Genomic DNA, 24,024 nt, shown 5'->3' with positions numbered 1-24,024 from the left:
TTGAATTTTCCAGGTCCCCCAGTGTAGGTGGAGCCCTGGTGGTGGGACTCTCGCATTTGTCCCACCAACATTATTTAAATTAACTTATTAAAAAAAGAACTTTCATGACTTCAGGATGTCCCAAAGCACTTTAAAGCCAAGCCAATCAACATCAACATCCTGGGAGTCAACATTGACCAGAAACTTAACTGGACCAGCCACATAAATACTATGGCAACAAGAGCAGGCCAGAGGCCGGGTATTCTCGGTGAGTGTCTCACCTCCTAACTCCCCACCATCTACAAGGCACAAGTAAGGAGTGTGATGGAATACTCTCCACTTGCCTGGAAGAGTGCAGCTCTAACAACACTCAAGAAGCTCGGCACCATTCAGGACAAAGCAACCCGCTTGATTGGCACCCCATCCACCACCTTAAACATTCACTCCCTCCACTACCAGCGTACCATGGCTGCAGTGTGTACCGTCTAAAAGATGCACTGCAGCAACTCGCCAAGGCTTCTTCGGCAGCACCTTCCAAACCCTCGACCTCTTCCACCTAGAAGGACAAGTGCAGCAGGCGCATGGGAACACCACCACCTCCAAGTTCCCCTCCAAGTCATACACCATCCTGACTTAGAAGTATATTGCTGATCCTTCATCGTAGCTGGGTCAAAATCCTGGAACACCCAAACAGCTCTACTACACGGACTGCAGTGGTTCAAGAAGGTGGCTCACCACCACCTTCTCGAGGGCAATTAGGGATGGGCAATAAAAGATGACCTTGCCAGCGATGCCCACATCCCATAAAAACGAATTACTTTTTTTTTTTTTAAGTACTTTTGAAGTATAGTCACTGTTGTAATGCAGGGAAACCATTAAGGAAATTTTGATGGAGGTCAGTCTACCCTGATTTCAGTGGCCACAAGTTCAGCTCTGGCACATTTATGCTGGCAGAGAGGGGCCCCAGGTCACCATTTTTTACTAACCAAATGAATCTCCTCTGGCATTGCTCACAATAAATCAGATGCTACATTGTTCTATAATGATGAGAACATTCTACCATGTGGTGCACAATGAATATTCTGTTGCTAAGATGGTTCTGTGTTTAATCTGGCCTGCTTCTTTAAGGCCAGAAAGTTTAATTGCTGTAAGTAAATACCAGCTGAGGCATCTCCGAGTTTAATTGTTGCTTGGTCAGTAAGCTTTGCAAATTGGAATGCGCTTGTCAGTTTGAGGTTGCATCGGAGAAGCAGTTAGCATTTTAAGATTGTTTTGCATCTGTAACGTAGTGTGATGTCTGGGTGTGGTGTCTGAAATGTGGTTTTGGATGCATGCTGATGAACTGCTTTTAATATCTCATGGTATTAGTCATGGTGAGTTACAGGATGCTGTTTTATGTTATGTAATGCACATTATATTATCAGGACCAGTGACTGAATAAATTACTTTTTTAATTAATGGATATTGGTGATATTTTCAGGCACAAACGTTATGATTATGCAGATATTTACATGGAAATTGTAAATCAGTGGCCTTGGTTACAATTAAAAGCTCTTTTAACTATGTAGTTAAATTTATCTTTTAACTTTTTGTTTAAAACCTAGGATACAGAGGAAGATGGTAGAGAAGATGATTCCGGTAGGTAGATGCTCAATCGTAGTATATAGAGCATTAGGGAGTTAGGGGGAGCAATTGGTTTGGCCATTTTGGCAGTACTGGGGGATTAATGAGTCTGGGAGAACCAGTAAGGGGAGGGGTTCAGGATATGGTAGAGCTGGGAGGAAAGGTCATGGTGTTTGGGAGCACAGAGGAGTAAATACCAGGGTCTGCTGAGCGTGTGATAGGGGTGTTGGGGTATTGCAGCACTGTGGGAAGCCCTGAGGTGTGGAAGCACTGGGAGGGAGTGCTGGCTAAGGGTGGTGGTGGAGGGCTTCTGGTTATAGAAGTACTAGGTTGTGGGATGCTGCTGATATAACTGTGGCGATAGGGATTTTTGGAGGGTGGGTTGGTAGTGGAGGGGAAAGGAATGGGTGCTCAGTGGGAGGTGATGTGGTAGAAGTAACAAGAGGCAGCTGATGGGAGTGGTCAGAGAGAAAAGCCATAAGTTCTAGAGGGAGGGTTACCAGTTTCAATGGAGGTTAACAGCAGCATGGAGGAGCAGTCGTGATGGGTGGTAGGAGGGTGAGTAGTGCTGTTATTGCAGGGGGTGAGATTTCTTAGTTTTGCCAAAACTGACTTTTGGAACCAATATTATTTAAAACAAATATTGCTGAATTTGACTTTAAAAAAAAAAAAACGAAGTATTTGAATAACTTTAAACCATTTCCCAGCAATAGCCAAGAATGTCTCTCTTGGCAATAGGGGAGTGGGCCTTTGCTTAGTTTATGGAAGTGGAAGATGGCAGTTTGGAAGGCTTAATTTCAGAACAGGATTCCTGGCTGGAGTGGGAGGGCGGGGGTGGAGCTGGCAGCAGTAGGGAATTACATAGAACTTACAGCACAGAAACAGGTTATTCGGCCCAATTGCTCTATGCCAGCATTTATGCTGCACACGAGCCTCCTCCCACCCCTCTTCATCTACCCCGATAAGCATATCCTTCTATTCCTCTCTCCATCGTGTGCATCTAGCTTCCCCTTAAATGCATCTATGCTTTTTGCCTCGAGTACTCGAGTTCCACATTCCCACCACTCTTTGGGTAAAGAAGTTTCTCCAGAATTTCCTATTGGATTTATTGATGACTATTTTATGTTTATAGCCCCTAGTTTTGGACTCCCTTGGAGTATCAGGAGGCTGGAATTTAGGATCTGCAAGATCGAAAACACTACCACCTATCTTGGAGATGTAACAGGAAGATCTCAGGTAAAGAAGCAATAGTGCAAATTACTTTAAAGACCAAGATTGGAAGACTCCATCAATGTAATTAAAATCAATAAGCAAATTTAACCTTGCCAAAAAAGCATGATAGATAGATAAATGGAAATATTACAAAAGAAGGAAGTGTTACAAGGCGGGAAGTTTATGCACAATGAGGACTTCTAATATATAGACAGGTAACTGAAACAGTAGATAGCTTTCAAAGGGTGGGGCGTTGTCACAAGATTGCAATTTATCAAGGGAACAGATGTTATAAATTATTCAAAATATATTGGTAATAACACGCTCTGTTACTGTCTCATTTCCAGGCCTTGGTTCTCGTAATTTGAGTAAGCAGAATATATGTTTTTGACTGCTGTTCTTTGAAAAGGAAAGAAAAGCAAATAAAGACTTGTTGAATATCCATGTGTTGAGACAAGTGATTGAATACTATGCAGTCACTTTAGACTATATAAAACCTAGTGTAATCAGCCTTCTGTGTATAAGTAGCGAAGACAGTTGCTAAGATGGACTGATCTGGCAATTATATAATAAAGTCTTACTTTAAGGACGCCGCAGTTTAAAGCTGGTTATTTCTTCTTGAATAAACCTGCAATATTCTAACAATATTCAATTTACCTACATGAAGAAGAAGTTTGGCAACAATGGAATTGAATGCTAAGTTCCTAGATGTTCCAGTGGCAAATAAAAGACAAGCATAATTCTGTTCAAAGCAGCATTCACCCTTACACAATGTTATCCTATTGAGAGGTGTACAAGAGGAAGGAGTGCCACAAGGTGTATTATAAACATCACTTAGTTATGGGAAACACCAAGACTGAATGAAATCCTATATGCCAACCTCTAAAATGAATAATAGCTAATTAACTGCTTTGCTTTGAAAAACTGACACAACCTCTTAAAAAGTTGATAACTCAAGCATCCCCGATGATCCTTAAGGAAAGTGAAACCCACATCCTATCTCACCAGGTTGGCACAAGTAGTCAACACTTCATAGATACATCCTAACTGACACTTACTTCCCTACTGACCACAGTTGGAGCCAATATATACACTTCATTTTTTCACACTTTCCCTCTCTAGTCGTGTGCTTCGTTAACTCTTGTTGTTCAGCCATTGCCACCCGATGCTGTGTGAAGGAATAGCCATAATTCAGAGAAATACACGATACCATGAACAGATTTCTAGTATTATTAATACACGATATACTGGGTTTAAAAATCTAAAGCCTCAGAAATACAAGCTGTAAAACCTCAGACATAGGCTGTAAACAGAGAACAGGCTTCTGAGATAACGATCAGTTGATAACAAAGTTGTAAACAAGCTTTGAAATGGGAATTAGTTAAATATACTAAAGCAATGAAAGATTGAAGCAAACCATTGGTGCTTTCGAAAGGTCTAGAGTTTGGAGGTAACACAATGAGAAGACCCAGTTTAAAGTGTTAAGAAATAACACATTGAACAGAAACACAAACATTAAAAGAACCATGTGCCTTTGAAACATGACATCAAGTAAAAGAAACACCTGCTGGTCAAATAGTTTTTATGTTAAACTTGGATGACAGGAAACACGACTAAATATGCAACCAATTAAGATAGCTAGAAATGCATGAAACATTCAGTTGAAGTGTCTTTAATTTATATACATATGATACCAACAAGGACACTTTGAAGATATAACTTCAATAGAGACACCAAGCAATTACATTGTGTTTGTATTAAACTTGGAGCAGCATGGAGTAAAAACCAGTAAAGCCAATATTAAGAATTAAATGAATCTTCGATAAGAATGGCATCAAACAGAAACCATTGCTGTCATTGTTTTTATGATGGTTTTTGGAACACCTAAAGATAGAGAAATAATTATGCATGCAATAGTTGAATTGATAGTAAGATAGAAAGCATTCAAACAGAGGTATCAATAAAGACAATTAGCTGACATCAGCAGAGAACATCAAAGAAGAAGCCACTGCCAAAAGAGTGTAAAAATAGACCTTTTCAACAGAAAGGCAAAACTCGCTGAAAGGGCAAAGCATTTCTCAACTCTTCAGAGGCATCTCTGTAAGTCTTTAACTTTGAGTCTTGGGTGATCAAAGAGGTACTATTATTTGATTTTGGTGGATGTTCTGGATTTAGAAATAAGTAAGAAAAGTAGAAATGTAACAAAGTTAAGATTTGAGAATAAGGATCTCTGAGAAATAAGAAATGAAAGCTAATTGTTTTTGAACTGTAATGTTGCAATGGATACACCAGCTGTTAACTACATGTCGGTTCTTTAATAAATTTATACATTTTTAGAATTGTCTCACCAGAGTAATTTCTGTATCAACCTCACAAACTCAAATCTCTGTATATTCTCTGGTGAAGAGTTGCAGAGTTCTGGGGGGGTATTCCAGACCCTCATAATATCCGGAAGGCTACAGTCTAGTTAAACTTATTAAAAATGCTATCCGGAGGACGGTAATATCTTCAGGTTGTTCCTTTCCTTCAGGGAGAGATAGCCTGAACCTTTAGACCCATTTAAGCGTCTTGTGGAGTTCGGCTGTCTCTAACTTTGGTTGAGGGTGAATGGGGAGTACGCCTGATCTGGGGTAGTCCGAAAGGGCTAGGACTTGTAATTATCCCTTCAGCTGCTCTTCACTAGTGTGGTAAACCACTGTTTGTATTCCTGTTTGTCCTGTTTGTATTCCACTGTGTACATGCCTGGACATGCCTCGGCTGACTCCTCCCACAGGTCCTAGTATAAAGGTGACTGCTCCCCAGCCTTTGTATCCTGGACCGGTCGACCACTCGAGGCAGACCTCCATTCTGTTGTTAATAAAAGCCTTTAGTTACTCTTCTAACTCTCAGTCTTTTATGAGTAATTGATAGCGCATCAATTTTATTAACAACATTTTTATAATGGAGAAGATCCTCACACCAGCATGCCTGGACTTAGATCATCGGGAGGCGGACTCATCCACCAAGTTTACTCACTGGCTTAAGTGTTTCGAAAAATTCCTGACCGCCTCCGAAGCAATCAAATCGGACGAGGACAAACTGGATGTCCTGACCTCCAAAGTGAACCACCGAGTGTACTCGGTCATCCAAGACGCGACCTCGTACGCGGATGCTATCAAGCTCCTCAAGGACCAGTACACGCGCCCAGTGAACGAAGTGTACGCCAGGCACCTCCTGGGGAGTCGTAAACAACAACCTGGGGAATCGACCGTGGAATACCTTCAGGCACTGTCTGTGCTTGGCCGGGCCTGTGGTTGTAAGGATGTAAAGGCCGCCGTGTACACAGAGGAACTTATCCGGGACGCTTTTGTAGCGGGCCACAGATCCAATTACACACGACAGCGACTGTTGGAGCAGAGTAACCTCGACCTCAACAAGGCCTCTGAACTCGCACTATCGTTGGATGCAGCCTACCAGGGCATGGATGCCTACTCCTCTGCACCGTGGACGCCGCGGGGAATGACAGCCTGGGACACGGTAGGACCGCCTCATAGCGCCGTGCCACCCCAGCCACACCCCAACAACGGCCCAACTACCGCAGCAGTGTCCCAAGGCCGGACAGCAGTGCCCCAAGGCCAGAAATGCTACTTCTGTGGCCAGGCAAAACACCCCAGAGCGCGCTGCCCGGCGAAAAACGCGATCTGCTCGGGCTGCAGGAAGAAGGGACACTACGCTAGCGTCTGCAGGGCCAAAGCCACCCCGAACCCCAGCAGCGCCGCGTGTGGGCCATGCGGGCCGCCATTTTGGACCTCCCCGGCCGTGTGCGAATCACCGGTACAGCAGCCATTTTGGACGCCTCCAGCCACATGGGGATCATGGACGCCGCCATCTTGGACGACAGCCGGGACGCAGCAGGCCCCCGACACCGCCTCATCTGATACCCGCAGCGACACACCGACCCCTACGCTGGCATCCGTTACACTGGACCAAGCGAGACCGCACCAACTGGCCAGTTCCACAATGGACATTAAGGTAAATGGTCACGATACAATCTGCCTTTTTGACTCTGGGAGCACGGAGAGCTTCATCCACCCCGACACGGTGCGGCGTTGCTCTCTCCCAGTCCTGCCTGCGCAACAGCGGATTTCTATGGCCTCCGAGTCCCAGTCGGCGGACATCGGCGGCTACTGCGTGGTGACACTCATAGTAGACGGGACCGTGTACGATCATTTTAAACTTCTGGTCCTGCCTGACCTCTGCGCTGCCGTCCTGCTGGGGTTAGATTTTCAGTGCCACCTTAAAAGTGTTACGATGGCGTACGGTGGACCCCTACCCCCACTCACAGTCCGCAGCCAGCAGCTTCCAAATTGCCCGCCGCGCACCAGGTGCAACCTCTCCACACTCAGAGTCACGCCCCCACCACTGTTTGCTAACCTCACCCCCGACTGTAAGCCCATCGCCACAAAGAGCAGGCGATACAGTGCCGGGGACAGGGTTTTCATTAAAACCGAAGTGGAGCGGCTCCTGAAAGAAGGGATTATTGAGGGCAGCACCAGCCCCTGGCGAGCCCAGGTTGTGGTCGTTAAGACCAGCGAGAAGCAGCGCCTGGTCATCGACTACAGCCAGACAATAAATCGCTACACCCTGCTGGACGCCTACCCACTCCCCCGTATAGCTGATATGGTCAACCAGATCGCGCAGTACCGCGTCTTCTCGACCATTGACCTGAAATCAGCGTACCACCAGCTCCCCATCCGCCCTGAGGACCGCCAGTACACTGCCTTTGAGGCAAACGGCCGCCTCTATCACTTCCTTAGGGTTCCCTTTGGCGTCACCAACGGGGTCTCCATCTTCCAAAGGGAGATGGACCGGATGGTAGATCAAAATGCGTTGCAGGCCACTTTCCCATATCTGGACAATGTGACCATCTGCGGCCGTGACTTGCAGGACCATGACGCAAACCTCGAAAAATTCCTCCGCACCGCCCAACTCCTAAACCTGACATATAACAAGGAGAAGTGCATATTCCGCACAAACCGCCTCGCCATCCTTGGCTGTGTTGTGGAACACGGAGTCATCGGCCCCGACCCCGACCGGATGCGTCCCCTTATGGAACTTCCACTGCCCCACTGCCTCAAGGCCCTGAAGAGGTGCCTAGGGTTTTTCTCCTATTACGCCCAGTGGGTCCCCTACTATGCGGACAAGGCCCGTCCGCTGATCAAGTCCACCTCTTTTCCCTTGACGGCAGAGGCCCGCTTAGCCTTCCACCGTATCAAGGAGGACATTGCCAAAGCCACCATGCACGCAGTGGACGAATCCATCCCCTTCCAGGTGGAAAGCGACGCGTCCGACTTTGCCCTGGCCGCTACCCTCAATCAGGCGGGGAGACCCGTGGCCTTCTTTTCACGAACCCTCCAAGGCCCGGAGACCAGACACTCCGCTGTTGAGAAGGAGGCCCAGGCGATTGTGGAGGCTGTGCGTCATTGGAGGCACTACCTGGCCGGAAAACGATTTACCCTGCTCACTGACCAGCGTTCAGTTGCTTTTATGTTTAACAACAAGCAGAGGGGCAAAATCAAAAATGACAAGATCTTGAGGTGGAGAATCGAACTTTCCACCTACAACTACGAGATCTTGTACCGGCCCGGGAAGCTGAATGAACCCCCGGATGCGCTATCGCGTGGCACCTGCGCCAGCGCGCAGATCGATAGACTACGGGTCCTCCACAATGACCTCTGCCACCCGGGGGTCACCAGGTTCTTCCACCTCATCAAGGCCCGCAACCTGCCTTACTCTATTGAGGAGGTCAGGACCATGACCAGGAACTGCCAAGTCTGCGCTGAGTGCAAACCACACTTTTATAGACCAGACAGGGCCCACCTGATAAAAGCCACTCGCCCCTTCGAGCGCCTGAGCGTTGATTTTAAAGGGCCTCTCCCCTCCTCCGACCGCAATGTGTACTTCCTCAATATTATTGATGAGTACTCCCGTTTCCCATTCGCCTTCCCCTGCCCGGACATGACCAGTGCCACGGTCATTAAATGTCTGAACAACCTCTTCACCCTGTTCGGCTTCCCCAGCTATATCCATAGCGACCGGGGCTCATCGTTTATGAGCGACGAACTCCGTCAGTACCTGCTAACTAGGGTATTGCCACAAGCAGGACCACCAGTTACAACCCCCGGGGGAACGGACAGGTGGAAAGAGAAAATGCGACAGTTTGGAAGGCCGTCCTGCTAGCCTTAAAGTCTAGGGGCCTTCCAACCTCCCGCTGGCAGGATGTGCTCCCCGATGCGCTCCACTCTATTCAGTCACTGCTCTGCACTGCCACTAACGCCACCCCTCATGAGAAAATGTTTGTCTTCCCAAGGAAGTCCACATCAGGGACATCGCTACCGCCATGGCTGACGTCCCCAGGGCCGGTCCTACTGAGAAGACACGTGAGGACCCATAAAACGGACCCCCTGGTCGAGAGGGTCGATCTCCTCCACGCCAACCCCCAGTATACTTACATCGCATACCCGGACGGGCGGGAGGACACAGTCTCCATAAGAGACCTTGCACCCTCGGGGACCACAGTAACCCACTACCCACTACCACCCCCCCCCCACGATCCGATATCCAGCCCCAGCAGACGGCAGGCCTGGGCCCCGCGACCCGCTCGACATCTACGAGGATGACACGCCTGTGCCACAGCCTACGCTGGACTCGACGCCGGAAGCTTCACTACCCCTGCCGTCGCCACGCCGATCACAGCGGCAGACAAGACCTCCGGAGAGACTCCAATACACTAACTTTTAATACACTTCACCCCGCCGGACTCAATTTTAAACAAGGGGTGAATGTGGTAAACCACTGTTTGTATTCCTGTTTGTCCTGTTTGTATTCCACTGTGTACATGCCTGGACATGCCTCGGCTGACTCCTCCCACAGGTCCTAGTATAAAGGTGACTGCTCCCCAGCCTTTGTATCCTGGACCGGTCGACCACTCGAGGCAGACCTCCATTCTGTTGTTAATAAAAGCCTTTAGTTACTCTTCTAACTCTCAGTCTTTTATGAGTAATTGATAGCGCATCAACTAGCTTATAAAGTGTACAATCGATTGCAATCCCAAGACTTGAGGCAATCAGTCAGGACCACCTGAGAGCTATAGTGACGACAACCTGATACTAAATCGGCTCCGGCATGTCGAACGGACTCTTAAAAGGTCATTTGAACACCTGCTGACTTAGCTTGGTTATGTTGTGGACACAATGGGCCAGAATTTGCGGTGGGTATGACGGCGTACTCTCAGAGTACACTGTCATAGCGCCTTTGAAATGGAACGCAATTCCGGGATTTCCGCATGTGCTTGCACTTGCGCTAAATCCTGAACTTGTGATCTGACAAGTTCCGACTTGACAGATGATCCACACCGATGGGAAAATCCTCATTGCTGGCGCAGAGTTGGGCTAATTGCCCACCAACTGCCCAGCAATTACGTCTGAAAATTTTACGGCTGATGCAAACAGGTGAGGGGCCTGTTTGCATCAGCGTAAGGGGATACCTCAAAGGATCCAAAGCATCATGCGGCATGATTTAACATCATTTTCATCTAGGATCGTTTGGTTATCTAGGAGGGAAATAGTGCTATTGTATTTTTTCCCCTATTGCATTCCATAAAATGTCCGAGATTTTGTATGGAAGTCTGTGGCTAATGCAAAGGGGCCATTATTAAATAAGAAACAGTCAGGGCCATACGTGAATATATTCTCAGTAGTCAGGCTGTTTAATTTTCTGCGATCCGAGTGTACCATTTGAGGTATTTGAATTGAGCCATAGAATGCCATCCCCATTCATAACTCAGCTTTGTTAAGTAAACATACACAAAGTACAAAATGTTAAAAAAAATGTATTCTATAGATGTTTATGCCCATTTAAATCCTAGAAGGCTCTAGTAATGAGGGTTTAAATGAATGTATGTTTAATTAACAAAGTTGAGTTATGAATGGGGATGGCGATCTATGATGATTGGAGCACCAGGCCCACATTATCCTAGGTACGCTTCCACACACGCTGCGCCCCTGGGATCCCTGGGCCATTACGCTGCCCTCCAGTACGCAGCGTCAAACAGCAAGTTTGCGAAGGAGGGTCCCCATCTGGTAAATTCATATTCTATTCGGATGCCGGCAGCATACTCCATAGGTACGCTACCCACCACAAAATCTGCCCCATTGTAAAAGACCACACAGAAGAAGGTAGATCACAGCAACAAGAACGAGTCCTGACCGGCTGCCGATCATTTTGAACACCTGCATATGTTAGGGTGTGGACACACAGAAAAGACGTGTGCTAGCAATTGTGGGTGGTATTTGAAAGAACCTATTGTTGACAAGCCACAGTCTCAGAGCTGTGGTTCTAGGTTAAGAAAGGCTTTTATAAAGCTAGATTTTGCAGGGCAGTAAAAGAGACACAGCTCCACCGCAACTACTCCGACCTCGCCTTTCGCTTTCTGGTGGCACCACCTCACCTATCAAGTTTGCATGTCAAATCCGTTGATGTCCAGCTGAACTCTACAATGAGAATTATCACCGGTACGCTTTTATCGACACCAACACCTAGGCTGCCCGTGCTTGCAAACGTCGCACCAGCACACCTACGCCGCGAATATGCAGTCTCCAGAGAATACAACTGCTACACCAGCAAAGGCATGCCAATCCAGGCCGACTTGACCTACCTGTCTCAAATCTGGAAGGCCATCTTGAACTGTGGCCGAAGCCCTTCAGTGATCTCTCCTCAGCCATGATGACCGCTGGCGAAATGCTTGGAAGAACTGCAACATACCAAATGGATTCCTTAGAAGACCCCACAGTACAACCTGAAAGATCAAACCTTCCTCGCAAACAGTGGACAACCATCAACCACCTCAGAACTGGTCATGGTTGATGCTGCCACCTTCTCCAATGATGGAAGATGAAAGCATCCCCATCATGTGACTGCGAAGCTCCAAATCAGACCCTGAAGCACATCATTGAGCACTGCCCTCAGAGGAAATTAGCAGGGAGCCTACAAGATATCCACACTGTTACACCGGAAGCTTTGGCCTGAATATCTGACTTGGATATTGATATTTAATTTGTTTTTTGCTACTACCACACAAAAGACCATCTCACCTGGTATCTTCTTGACTGTGTGCTACCAATCTTCCTGACAAGCTTGAGCCAACCATGAGTATATTACTTTTGTTATGGGGTTAGTCTAAGATAGACCTTTGGGCCCCGATATTAATGGTGAGAATTGCAGGAAGCGGCTCCAATATCATATGGAAAACCCGGAAGTATGTTCAGCTCATCTGTCAGTGGCTTTTTAACTCAGCCACTTCATTTTAATTTTACTTCCGGGTTTGCCATCCAATCAGCAGCAGTGGGTGTGGTGCGGACATGCATGACACAATCTCAACTTAAAGGGCCAATCCACAAATGCCATTTGGAGGAGTTGGAGCTGGGAAGAGGAGGAAGTTCCAGAATGGATTAGAGATGTTTAAAGGCTGCGCCCCGGTTAACTGATGCCTCCCTTGATGCGCTGCTGGGGACTGTGAGGAACCAGAGGGACATACTATTCTCCAGCAATGGAGGAGAAAACCTGCGGCAGGAACAAAGAAGGCATGGTTGGAAGTTGCCTAGGAGATGAGCAGCAGAAGCCTGGATGAGTGCAGCTCCAACAACACTCAAAAAGCTCGACACCATCCAGGACAAAGCAGCCCGCTTGATTGGCACCCCATCTAGAACCTTAAACATTCACTCCCTCCACCACCGGCGTACCGTGGCTGCATTGCGTACCATCTACAAGATGCACTGCAGCAACTCGCCAAGGCTTCTTCGACAGCACCTCCCAAACCCGCGACCTCTTCCACCCAGAAGGACAAGGGCAGTAGGTGCATAGGAACACCACCACCTCCAAGTTCCCTTCCAAGTCTCACACCATCCTGACTTAGAAGTATATCGCCGATCCTTCATTGTCGCTGGGTCAAAATCCTGGAACTCCCTCCCTAACAGCACTGTGGGAGTACCTTCACCACACGGACTGCAGCGGTTCAAGAAGGCGGCTCACCACCACCTTCTCGAGGGCAATTAGGGATGGGCAATAAATACTGGCCTTGCCAGTGACGCCCACTTCCCACAAACAAATTTTTAAGAAAGAAGCGTCGTGCCACACTCCTGGATGCAGTGCAGGAAGTGGTTTAATGCCCTAACCAGATCAGGATAGGTGAGTACAGTTCACACAGTACAGGTGAGTACAGAGCACATTCACCTACATCCTGCTGTGCACATCATCCAAACCCCTCATTCTGCCTTCTGAAGCCTACCCCATCAGATTACTCCTCATACCCACTTACTTTGCAGGTGCTCCCATCTTTCTCTGTCTCTGCACTTCCTCACCTATCTATCTATTACTCCCACTCACCCTCTTCCTTATGCAATTCCATGCCTCTCTCTAATAATCACCCTCACCAAATGAACTCCATCCATTGGCTGAGCACATGCCATTACACTAACTCATAGGTTGTTTTTTCCCTCATTGCAGGAGAAGAGAGCACAGAACACAAGGGAGAAGAAGAGAACCAGAAGTTCTCTCAACTGAAAAATGCTGAGGAGGTGGTGCTGGAAATCAATGGAGTTTCAGCATCCTTGGCTGTTGGAGACAGGGAGCTCCCAGCTCCCTGGTGACACAATTAAATATTAGCAACCCACATCTCATATGGCACTCAGTCATGTTGACTTGATTTCAACAACAAGTGAAACATGATCATCTTCATAATGATAACTTGCAACATATTCTTACCTTGCCAGGACTAATTAACATCTTTTATCTCTGACAGGGCCTTCACATGTGCAACAGAAGTTGGTGGAGGTCGGCGACGACGATTCCTCAAAGGAGCTAAGTCCTTCTGAGGGTACACCATCACAGGACTCATGTATACCATGCCCAGCACAGATACTCACACTTCGGTGGGACCGCGTCAGCAGATAGTTGGGTTTTCACTTGGCGACTTACACTTCACAAGTGTGCAAGAGCAGACATTGGTGACCGGGACAGCAGTGCAGAGTCTGCGTCGGAGGGCACAGCCCACCCCAAGCTCTGCTCAGCTGGGCGCAGATGCTGTACTTTGGGGGGCTGACGATGGAAAGGAAAATCATTGAGCAGCAGCAGAGAATATGCGATACACTGACGGGTCTTCCAAGCACACTGACCACAATTGTAGAGGGAATGGAGGAGTACACCACAAGCATAACTGGGTTCTTAAGGCTAAAGGGATCAAGGGATATGGGGAGAAAGCAGGGACAGGGTCCTGAATTTGGATGATCAGCCATGATCTCATTAAATGGCCTACTCCTGCTCCTATCTTCTATGTTTGATATCACGGGGCACTGAGATGATGTCTTTTTTCGTGAATAGTGTGGCCAATTCCATGGAACATCAAATGTGGCTATCAACTGAGTCTGCACGCCTTGACCACGCCGTGCAGGCTCTGGATGTCAACATGTCTGCCACCTGAAATAGGATGTCATATACCTTAGCCTTACAATGCCGCCCTGATCGGCACCAAAGTGCTCGCCACCACAGCGGTAGCATTGAAATGCAGCTGGGCCATGAGAGAGATGACGGCGAAGGGGGCCATGGAAGTGGGTTCTCCACTCAATGCTGCATCTCACCCTTTGCCCCACCTTCAGCCAGCACCTGACATGCTGCCTCCCATCCCGATGACCAAGTATGGCCCTGCACAGTTGCAGGTGGAGCAGTCTTCGGCGGGGCTCTCACTGGCTCCAAAACCCTGAGGACATGAGGCAGGAGTAGCTCAGCAGTCAGAGCAGGAATGTGAGCAGGCTGCCTCTACCTCTGCTCAAGCCACATAGGAGTAGTAGGAAAAGGAATAGTAAAGCTTTGTAGTTGCTCAAGGGTATACACATAAATGTATGAGAAAATGTTATGTTAAGTTTCTGTTGTTTAGTTAGGTCACGTAAATATTATTAATTTGCACCGCTTTCCTGTCTTGACCATTCTTGGGTCCTGGGTGGCAAGTCGCTTTTTAACTTGTTTGATGATGAATGGGAAGACATGAATTGATGGGGACCAATGGGGGGATGTTCAAGGGGTGGTTGGTTGTTTTCAGGACTGCTTTGTGTCAGTGGCACTGGGGGAGGGGGGCTGCTGGAAGAGTGGCCGTTGTTTGTGACTTGGGTCCACTGATACAATCTAAATAAACCTTGCATTAATAAGGGCATCCCGGGCAACAAAACGAGCAGCTGGGGGTGCACTTCCCTCATCCCCTCCTCATCATCCTCCTCCTCCTCCAAATCATCTGAGCTCTTTGTCTTGTTCCTTCTTCAACTCCAATCCTCGCTGCTGCGCAATGTTGTGCAGAGCGCAGCACACCACACCACAACCATTCTGGACATCCTGGCTGGTGCATACTTAAGGTTGCCTCCAGATCTGTCTAGGCACCTGAAGCGTATCTTCAGCATGCCAATGGCTTGTTCGATCACACATATGCGGTTGCTCTGTTCCGGGCGACGTCCGTGGTGTGTGGGGATCTCGCTTCTGACTCGATCGCAACCTCCAACAAGATTTTACGTCAATAGGGCTTCTTAAGCCCGCCCTGTGAGGTTCCCGGCCAATTAATAAGAAGCGGGTCTGATGATGTCATTTGATGATGCGCCATCAGCCAGTTTCTTTAAAGGGACCATGTCCAAATTGATTTTGACAGTTCTGCTGTCAGTGTTCTGCAGCATTGAGGTGCTGCAAACACTGACAAACGCTGCACAAAGGTGCACGGCTGCACCCAGGCTCTCCCATGTCTCCCTCCATATGCATGTGGAGGGAGTCACAGCACGCAGGGAAGTTCTCTTCCCTTCCAATGGGCAGAAGACACCTCCCCAGGAGGGTACAAGCAGGGATGTTGTCAGGAGGACCAGACTGCAGTGGCGCAAACCTTTCAATGATCTCAGTAGACCACAAAATGTTACTGCCAAACCACACTCAACCTCATCCTGCTGTGCCACTCATCACATCCCCATCACTCTGCCTTCCCTACCAGGCGAGGTTGACATGATTGCAGGCCTTGGCAAACAAGCCATCAGTCACCTGCGTTATGCATTTGTGGGCCACTGACTGGGAGATCCTGGATACGTCTCCTCCAGAGCCCTGGAAGAATCTGGAGTCAAAAAGGTTTAGAGCAGTGGTTACTTTGACAGCCACTAGTAATACGTGGCTACCAGGACCAGCAAGGAGCAGTTCTTCTAGTAGGCTGCAGAAGTCTGCCACCACCCGACACAACCTGAGCCTCCTGAAACACTGCTGTTCAGACAAGTCAAGGGAACTCAGCCTCTGCCTGTAGACCCTGTTTTGTGGGTAGTGCCTTCTGCGAGCTGCTTCCCTCTCTGCTGTTTGGCTTCAGGTCTCTGAACAGCAGGTTGGTGGTGGTCATATTGGTCCTCGTCCGAGGTCCAATCTAAGGCAGCCATAGCGCCAGCCATCCTGATGTGATTGAGAAAACCTCCAAACTGTAGCAAATTACCTCTCAGCAAAAGTCCTGTGAACAAATCCTTTCCCACAGGCAGGTAAGAAAGCAGCTGTCAGTACTGAGTATTTATTGCAGTATTTCCTTGAATTTGTTTCAGTCCCCTCAATTGCCACTGTGTTCTTGCCATGCCTTCACTGGCGGCTTTCAGGAAGCCCGGGAAACCCGTGGACCCGATGTTAAACTTGAAAGTGCATGTAAATATCGCTCTAATTGACAATCCGCCTCTCCTGAGGGGGTTGCGCGCACGCAGCCTAACGCACTGAATTGAAATGCGGAAGTCGGCGGGTTGGAGCCGGCTTCCCGATGCGCTGTCATTTTCCCTGGATTTAACCCGCCCCCCCAGCACCCAACCCCACACGCTCCACCATACTAAAATTCCCCTCTTGATTTCTAAAGGTAATGCATTTTCGAAATTCAGAAGCTGTTGTATTGTTGTTAAGGTAATTCTAATTTGTGCATAAACCCAAGATATGGGTTAGATTCTAATGAAATTTTTCTAAAGTGTTAATAATGAATTATAGTTTTCTTTATAAAGCCGTGGTTTGTGCCGGGAGTTTCTTTAGGAAAAAGAGCCCATTAAGTTAAAAATAAAATTAAATAATGTGGAGAGAAAGGGCTGGATTTTGTCATTGGGGCGGGCTGGGGTCGTGTCATCCGCTTTTCGTGTTATCCACCCAATTCCAAATCTATGTGGGAAATTGATGCGATTTTCACCTAATTGGGCAATTGAGTTCCAGCGTGTGGGAACCTATGGCCCAATTAGTTTTTTCAGTCTGAAACTCGCCTCCGATGACGTCATCATTGCTGCTGCATTTAAGGTCTGCAAGAAGCCTTGCTTCTTCTGCAGGCTGCCAACCTTTTGGCCTTTGCTGTGAGAGGGACCTGGAGGCAATATGAGCAGTGGGAGACCTAAGTCTGCTCCCAGATTTGATGACGTCACCCTGCAAGCTTTGGTGGAGGGAGCAAGAGCTAATAAGGAGGTGCTCTTCCCTTCCTCAAGGAGGAAGAAGCCTCCCCAGCAGACCAAGGCTATGTGGATCCAGGTGGCCTAGGAGGTCAACTCTGTCGATAACCCACAGAACCTGGCTTCAGTGCAGGAAGAGGTTTCATGACCTTCTGCGCACTGGAAAAGTGAGTATGACTTTCCCATCACCCTCAATCTGATCCCCATTGCCTCTCCTCACCAGCACTCAGCTTTAGCAACCTCTTCCTCCACATCCCACTTGACACTGACATCCCTGCACCCTTACCCATTCCCTCTCTCTCTATGCTCACATTCACCTAACTATTCGACTATGCAGCCCTCACACTCGCTATCACTGTGATGCTATGAAAACAACTTACAAAACACAGGGAGGGCCCTTGGTCTTGCCACCTCACTCCATCTTTGTCTCCTAAGCATCTATGATATGGATTCTCTACACTCCTTCATTCTCACTCAAACTCCACTTGTCTCCCTCATTGCAGGAAAAGAGAGCTCACAATAAGAGGGAGAGAGCGAGGACAGGAGGAGGGCCACCCTCAGTAGCTCACCTCACCCCTTGGGAGGAGGCGGTCCTGGAGATTGTGGGACTCGAGGACGATGCGCAAGTGGGGGACGGACAGACGGGTGCATCAGAGAAAGCTGGTGACAGAATAGTTTTTCATCTCTCTCATTGACATTTCATGAGTCGCTGATAATGATTCTGAAGTTCTAACAGATGGACTTATGACCATCTGCAATATGCAATGTTCATGTAGCCTTGGCCTCACATCTCTGACTCTTTCCTTTACTCCCCCACAGGACCATCGCAAGCGCCCGCCCCACTATCCAGGAGGAACAGCCTGAGCCTCCAGACTCCTCAGAGGAAGCTGCAACCTCTGAGGGCACAGCGTCAGCAGAATTCAGCCAACCCAGCACCAGCGCAGACACTCACACCTCGGTGGGACCATCGTGAGTTAGAGTAGTGTTGTCACCTGGTGTATCACAGCTCACAAGTGAGCATCAGCAGATTGTGGAGACAGGGACAGCAGTGGAGAGTCCTAGTCGGAGGGCGCAGGACTCTGCCAGCTCGGCTCAGCTGCATGTCGACCCTCTGCCTCCAGGAACAGGTGCAGGAGTCTCTGGCAGGTTTTGTCTCCAGGGTCGCTGCGAGAGTGGAGCGAACATGAGCAGAGCCTTTGTGGAGTCATTGGCGCATGAACGCAGCACCACGGAAAGGATGGCAACCTCCATGGAAAGGATGGCTACAGTAGATTAGAGGACAGCTACGGCCATGGAGGAGCTAAGTCGCCAGAGTGTAGAAAACATGGTGAGTGTTCAGAATAGACTGACATCTCTGGAGGAGCAATGTTCAGCTATTGAACAGAGAAACCAGACCTTCATGGAAGTCCTTCTGAGTAGGACTGCCAGTGCAGATATGGGTCCCCATGGCCCCCCTGATGTGCAGCAAGGTGCTCTCAAGCCACTTGTAAGCGCTGAGGTGGACCTGACCCATGAGAGGGATGTTGGTGGCAGAGAACAAGGAAGTGGGGGCTCCTCTCCAAGTGCTCACACTTCCATGCCACTGCCAAGTCCTCGGTCAGAGCCCCACCAGAGTCCCCACCCAACTGAGACCAGCGTCGCAACCCCTGCACAGCCACAGGAGCAGCAGACTATTGCCGAGCCCTCTCAGGTTCGCAACCCCAGAGGACACCCGCCAAAGGTGTCGAGACACGAGCAGCAAGAAAGTGGGCAAGGGGCCTCCACATCTGCTGATGCCAAGGGGGAACCACCACGTAGGAGCACGCGTAAGAGAAAGATACTGCACAAATAGTCACAAGGGTAGTCACTTGGGTGAAATGTGATGTTTAATGTTGAAAAGCCATCAGTTGGTTATTGTAAATAAAAATTCTGACGGCAACTGTTGCAGTTGTGATGTGTGTCATTCCGCTAATGGGACTTCCACATTGAGGGCTTAGGATTACTTGCAATTGTCAGTATGGTGGTCAGAGTGCAAGGAATCCTCTTGTTCTTGGCCATTTTCGATGGTCTGATAAGAAGGTGTGAGACAAAATTGATTGATTGTGCAGGCTAAGCAAATCTGGCCAAGATGAGTGCATCCCGGGCAGCAATGTGGTCGTGCGCTGGCGCCTTCTGGCCTGTGCAGCTTCAGGTGGGTGAGCAGCAGCTTGGCACTCCTGTTGTTGCTGCTGCTGTTGGTGGTGCTGTCATTCATGGTTCTGCTGCTGCCACAGCTGGTCTTCGTCCGAATCTGATGTCCAGGAGGAAAGGAAATACATGGTTCCCATGCTTCTGGTATATGCCTCAGTTGAGGAAGCGCTCAGTCAAGGTGGCGAGAGGGGTTTCCCAGGGGGTCACACTGGAGATGGGTGTCAGGCTCCAAACTTCCACAGCTATGGTTATGCCTGCTAAAAGTTCCCCCAGACCTGAAACGACAAAGTCCTGCCACCTGCAAATGATGACTGATCAAATCTCCTATTTAATGGTGGAGCTGCAGCTGATAGTCAGCAATCCAATTGTGCTCCCGCCAGGTTTCACCGTCGTGTTTCAGAGGAGGCGTGCATCACGTGGGAAATGTGTTAAAATCAGAAAGGCCTCTCAAAATGGGATTATAGAGGCAATTCAGTGGTTGTTAAGGGTCTTAAGGGCCTATCCCGCCTCTTGGAGGCGGGACGGCGACGGGATCAGAAACCACGCATTTGGGAAAATTGCTTGGAGGCGGAGTCAGGCCCACCCGCCACTTTTTGCAATTTTAACACCCCACATGCCTCCATTCCCACCTCCTCGGGCCTGGCAAAATCGAGCCCAAAAAGTCAATTCCACAAAGTGTAAAATCACTTTGTATCTATTTGCTCCTACAGAGCACAAAATCCCTTCGCCCGATTGTTATTTAGTAATCCCTTTTGCAAAGTATGCCTGTGTGGACGTCGTGTGAGAAGAGGATTAGGTGCTCCACAATTAAATAGCCTGCTGATCCTTAATATAAATTCTCACATATGGAGAATGGTCACTTCGGTGGGGTATAGCGGTTACTAGTGTCGATGGAACTATATCCCAGCAAGAGTCAGAAACCAGAGAGGATGGCAGAAAGAGCAAGAAAATTGGAAAAACAACAAAGAGCTTGAAATATAATATTTGCACTGAGCATTGGCAATTAGAGAAGCTATTTTAACAGAATAATATTTGTGAAAGTGATTGGCAGCGTGCACTGTGAAACCAGAAACGGGACAGAAGTAACCCTTAATTTATTCATGTAATAGTGCATTTAAATAAACTGGGGGGAAATGTTCGGTTTCAGAAAAAATACTGCACGCATTGAAAGAAGGAAGCTGTCTGACTTTGAATGTAATGTACTTCAATCTTGATGCAGTCTGGATGAAAAGCTTTTCAGTCATAGGAGCCAACTTTTCCCGTGTTTTATACATCGGGTATGTTCTAAACTCCACCCAGCTGATGACATCGACGGGAGGCCCGGTTAATTTTCATGATTGGTTTTTATTTAAATTTGCGTTAATTATACTGCTTATAGCAGTTCACCATTTGAGAGGACAGGAAATCCAGCAGTGGTACTGATTCTTAAAGGGGATGGGGCACTTTCAGCAGTGGGGTGTGGAACATTTCCAGGGCAGCAACAACAATGTCAATGGTCAGGGCACCTCAACTTTCAGATACGGCCCCGGAAGTGCATAATGAGCAAGTTTTTGTGAAAATACATATACAGTACATCTACTTAATTTCATTTACCTGAGATTAAATCTATAATTCTAGTTAAGGGTCTTCACTACTTCTGTGAATGCTGGAAAAGCCCTATCTCATGCTTCCTTTTTCTCTCCAGTAAACAAGAGAAACTTTGATAAATACCATAGCCCTCTGGTCTGTGAAAACGGAATGTGTAATGTTGATAACTCTGGGTGTTAGTGTAGTGAGTCTGGTTGGTTACGTTCTGCACAATACTCTCCACTGAGCATAATGGCAACAAAGGAAGAAACAGACAGACAAAGTTAGAGAAGGAGCAAAAATCAAGACACACCCACTCTAGGCTGACTAGTTTGTTACATTCTGCATATTACACTGAGTACACAACAGCGAGTGTGTCTATGGCACTGATATTTTATTTGATGCATACAAATTATTAATAACTTAAACACAGGCATTAAATCTGGCAAGAACTGAATATTAACTTGCTACAAATGAATGACTTGAGGAAACAGATAATATATCTATATTCATATATAAGGCTGTAATGGGATGGTTCTGTGATCCAGTGCCCCCAAGGGATCATACTCACAGGAAACACATCCATCTCAAGGAAATCGCAAAATGATTTTACATTCGTTTGGATGGCCTGCTCCATCACTGCCACCACAATCTGCTTCTACTTGCTTGTGGCCTGTGCGCCTCTCATTGTATTCTAACATAACTCATTATCTAAAGTCTCCAGGGTAGGTGTACCTGTGCTGAGGGAATGAGTGATGCAAAGCATTGTGAAGTGCTATCTTCTTGTGAGCCACTAGGACCTGACACTGCTTCCTTGACATGTCTGTAGAAAATGAATAGGAGTCTATGTTAGAATTCTAGCTACATGACAACCTTTCAAATATTGATTACTTAAGAATTGACTGTGCCATATCCATTATTCTTGAGCATGTGTTGTGAAGTACTGTAGTAAGTAAGCGAGTGTATGCATGCATAAGATGAGAAGGAAGAACATGAGAAGGTATTCACCCTGATCTGGGGAAAGTCTCTGACTTCACACTCCCTAAGACCTTCTATTTCCTCTAATCCAATGATTTGCTAGGTACTATCCTCAAGTGTACTCATTGATTTGAAGTTAGTACCGGCTCTTACCATTATGTGACACCTTGACCTACAAGCAAAGAAGCAGAATTTAAAAGATAGAAGTATGAAGAGCACATATAGTGAGACCCAAGTGGTCATGCTGCAGCCTATCATGGGTATGATTACATGTACATGCATTATGTAATAAGACTCAGATGAAAGGATTTGGGGATAAAGCTCTTTAAGGATACGAGTGTGGGAAGAGTTACAGGTACAGGCTTGTATGTTAAGCATTCAATGGGCAGCAAAATAATGTGAGGGGGAGAAAATGCTTGTGGGAATGCATACTTTGCCCAGATACTTAATACATTTAATGGTGAGCTTGCTTACCGTGCTGAAATCTTTGAGCTTTTTCTTCATTTATAGCCACATCCTCTGAGCAGTTCAAGAGTAATTGACATCAGCACCACCTCCAGCCTTCGCTTTGCTCAGTTCACTTATATGCGTGGTACCCTTGGGAGCTGAACATGACCAACAGCCTTTGCTGCACTTTCTCCTGCTCTACAAAGGCATTATAATACTAACATGAATCTCTCTATTATTTTAACAACCATGACTTACTTCATTAAATGGCAGATAAAGGGATTTCATATAAATGCATTGGCACATTTGTTATTAATCATGTACAATATGATTTAAATTTAAAGTTCTGTCAACCATAATTCTTTACTAGCATTCCACTTTTATTATTTTAATTGGAAAAGTTTTCTTTTATTCTTTGCTCATTATTACTTTGTTCAATTGTATTTGGTTCTTCTCACTTTTCCTGATGCCTTAAGTGCAGTGCGTACTCCCCATACTAAAGCACGACAGGTTAGGGTGTTCTGCTTCTAGCTGATGTATCTCAACCCTCTGGGTACCAGATGTTACACAATGTAATCTTTAATTAGTAGAGATAAAAAGAAAAATAATTTCCAGAAATATGAAATAAAACAAGTCAGCATCTGAAAAGGAAAAAAAGTTAACATTTTGGGTGAAACGTTTCATCAGTTCTATCAGTCACTCTTTCCCTTTCCAACGTTAACTGATCTGCCCTGTATTTGCAGTATTTTCTGTTTCTATTGCAGCTTTTTCTTTTGTTACAACTTCCAAAATTCAACATTTTCAGAAAAGTAAGACCCTGTACAGATGTATTAGTAAATACAAATAAGATATAGGCCTAGAAATTGAGTTTGCGCTGCGCCGGGGCTTAACGCCGGAAATTTAGCGCCGGTGCTAAGTCGCGCTGTGCGCGCCAAAAATTCAGTAGCGCCGCGCCCAAACGGCTGCCGGCGCTACTGAAGGCTGTTTGCGCCTGAAAACTGGCGCTAAGCGCCGCATTGCGGCGCTATTCCGGCGCTGCGGCGCCCGATGCGGTGCGGCAGGCTCGGGAAGTGCAGGCCTCCTCCTTCAGTTAAGGAGGAGCTGCCTGCACCCGCCCGCTGGCCGGTTAAATTGCCACAAAAATGAGCCCGGCACCTCGGGGAAGTGCCGGGCTCGCAGTCGAGAAGCATCTGTTCCGCGGGGGGGGGGGGGTGGGGGAGTCCGGGGAGGGAGGTGCGGGCAGGCGGCCGGCGGGAAAGCGGCCGGCCGCCGCTCCACCTTTATGCGCCGGCGCAAAGTCGTGTAAGACTCTGTTGCCAGAGTCTTAGTTGCGGCTGCCACGGGCGAGGCGGCCACAACTGAATTTAGGCGCTGGGGCCCGTCACCACGGCAACTGGGACGCTGCGCACACCGATGACGTCATCGGTGCCGGCGCAGCGCTACCGGTGTAACGCCGATGTTGGGCCCTAGTCAATTTCAAAACCGGCTGTAAGTCCAGCGCAATGCCCTCTAGCGCCGCAAAATGGGCGCTAAGCCCACTCAATTT

General features: G+C 47.6%; 1 protein-coding gene across 4 annotated transcripts in view; it reads left to right on the top strand.

Annotated features, from left to right (window-relative positions):
- Positions 1-24,024, top strand: part of LOC147106720 (uncharacterized) — a 58,186-nt gene that overhangs the window by 10,592 nt on the left and 23,570 nt on the right. For 3 of the 4 annotated variants that reach the window (XR_015080977.1, XM_086007778.1, XM_086007779.1), the window contains 2 exons: positions 1,584-1,617; positions 2,735-2,838. The gene's annotated coding sequence lies outside the window, so the exon portion shown is untranslated. Of the gene's footprint in view, positions 1-1,583; positions 1,618-2,734; positions 2,839-3,161; positions 5,154-24,024 lie in introns of those variants that run through there. The other variant, XR_015080976.1, reaches the window with a different exon arrangement.

The sequence above is a fragment of the Somniosus microcephalus genome, chromosome 15, assembly GCF_052327205.1.
Source record: "Somniosus microcephalus isolate GS21.2 chromosome 15, FLI_Smic_1.0, whole genome shotgun sequence".
Taxonomy (NCBI): Eukaryota; Metazoa; Chordata; class Chondrichthyes; order Squaliformes; family Somniosidae; genus Somniosus; species Somniosus microcephalus.
This window is presented reverse-complemented; position numbering and strand designations above follow the sequence as displayed.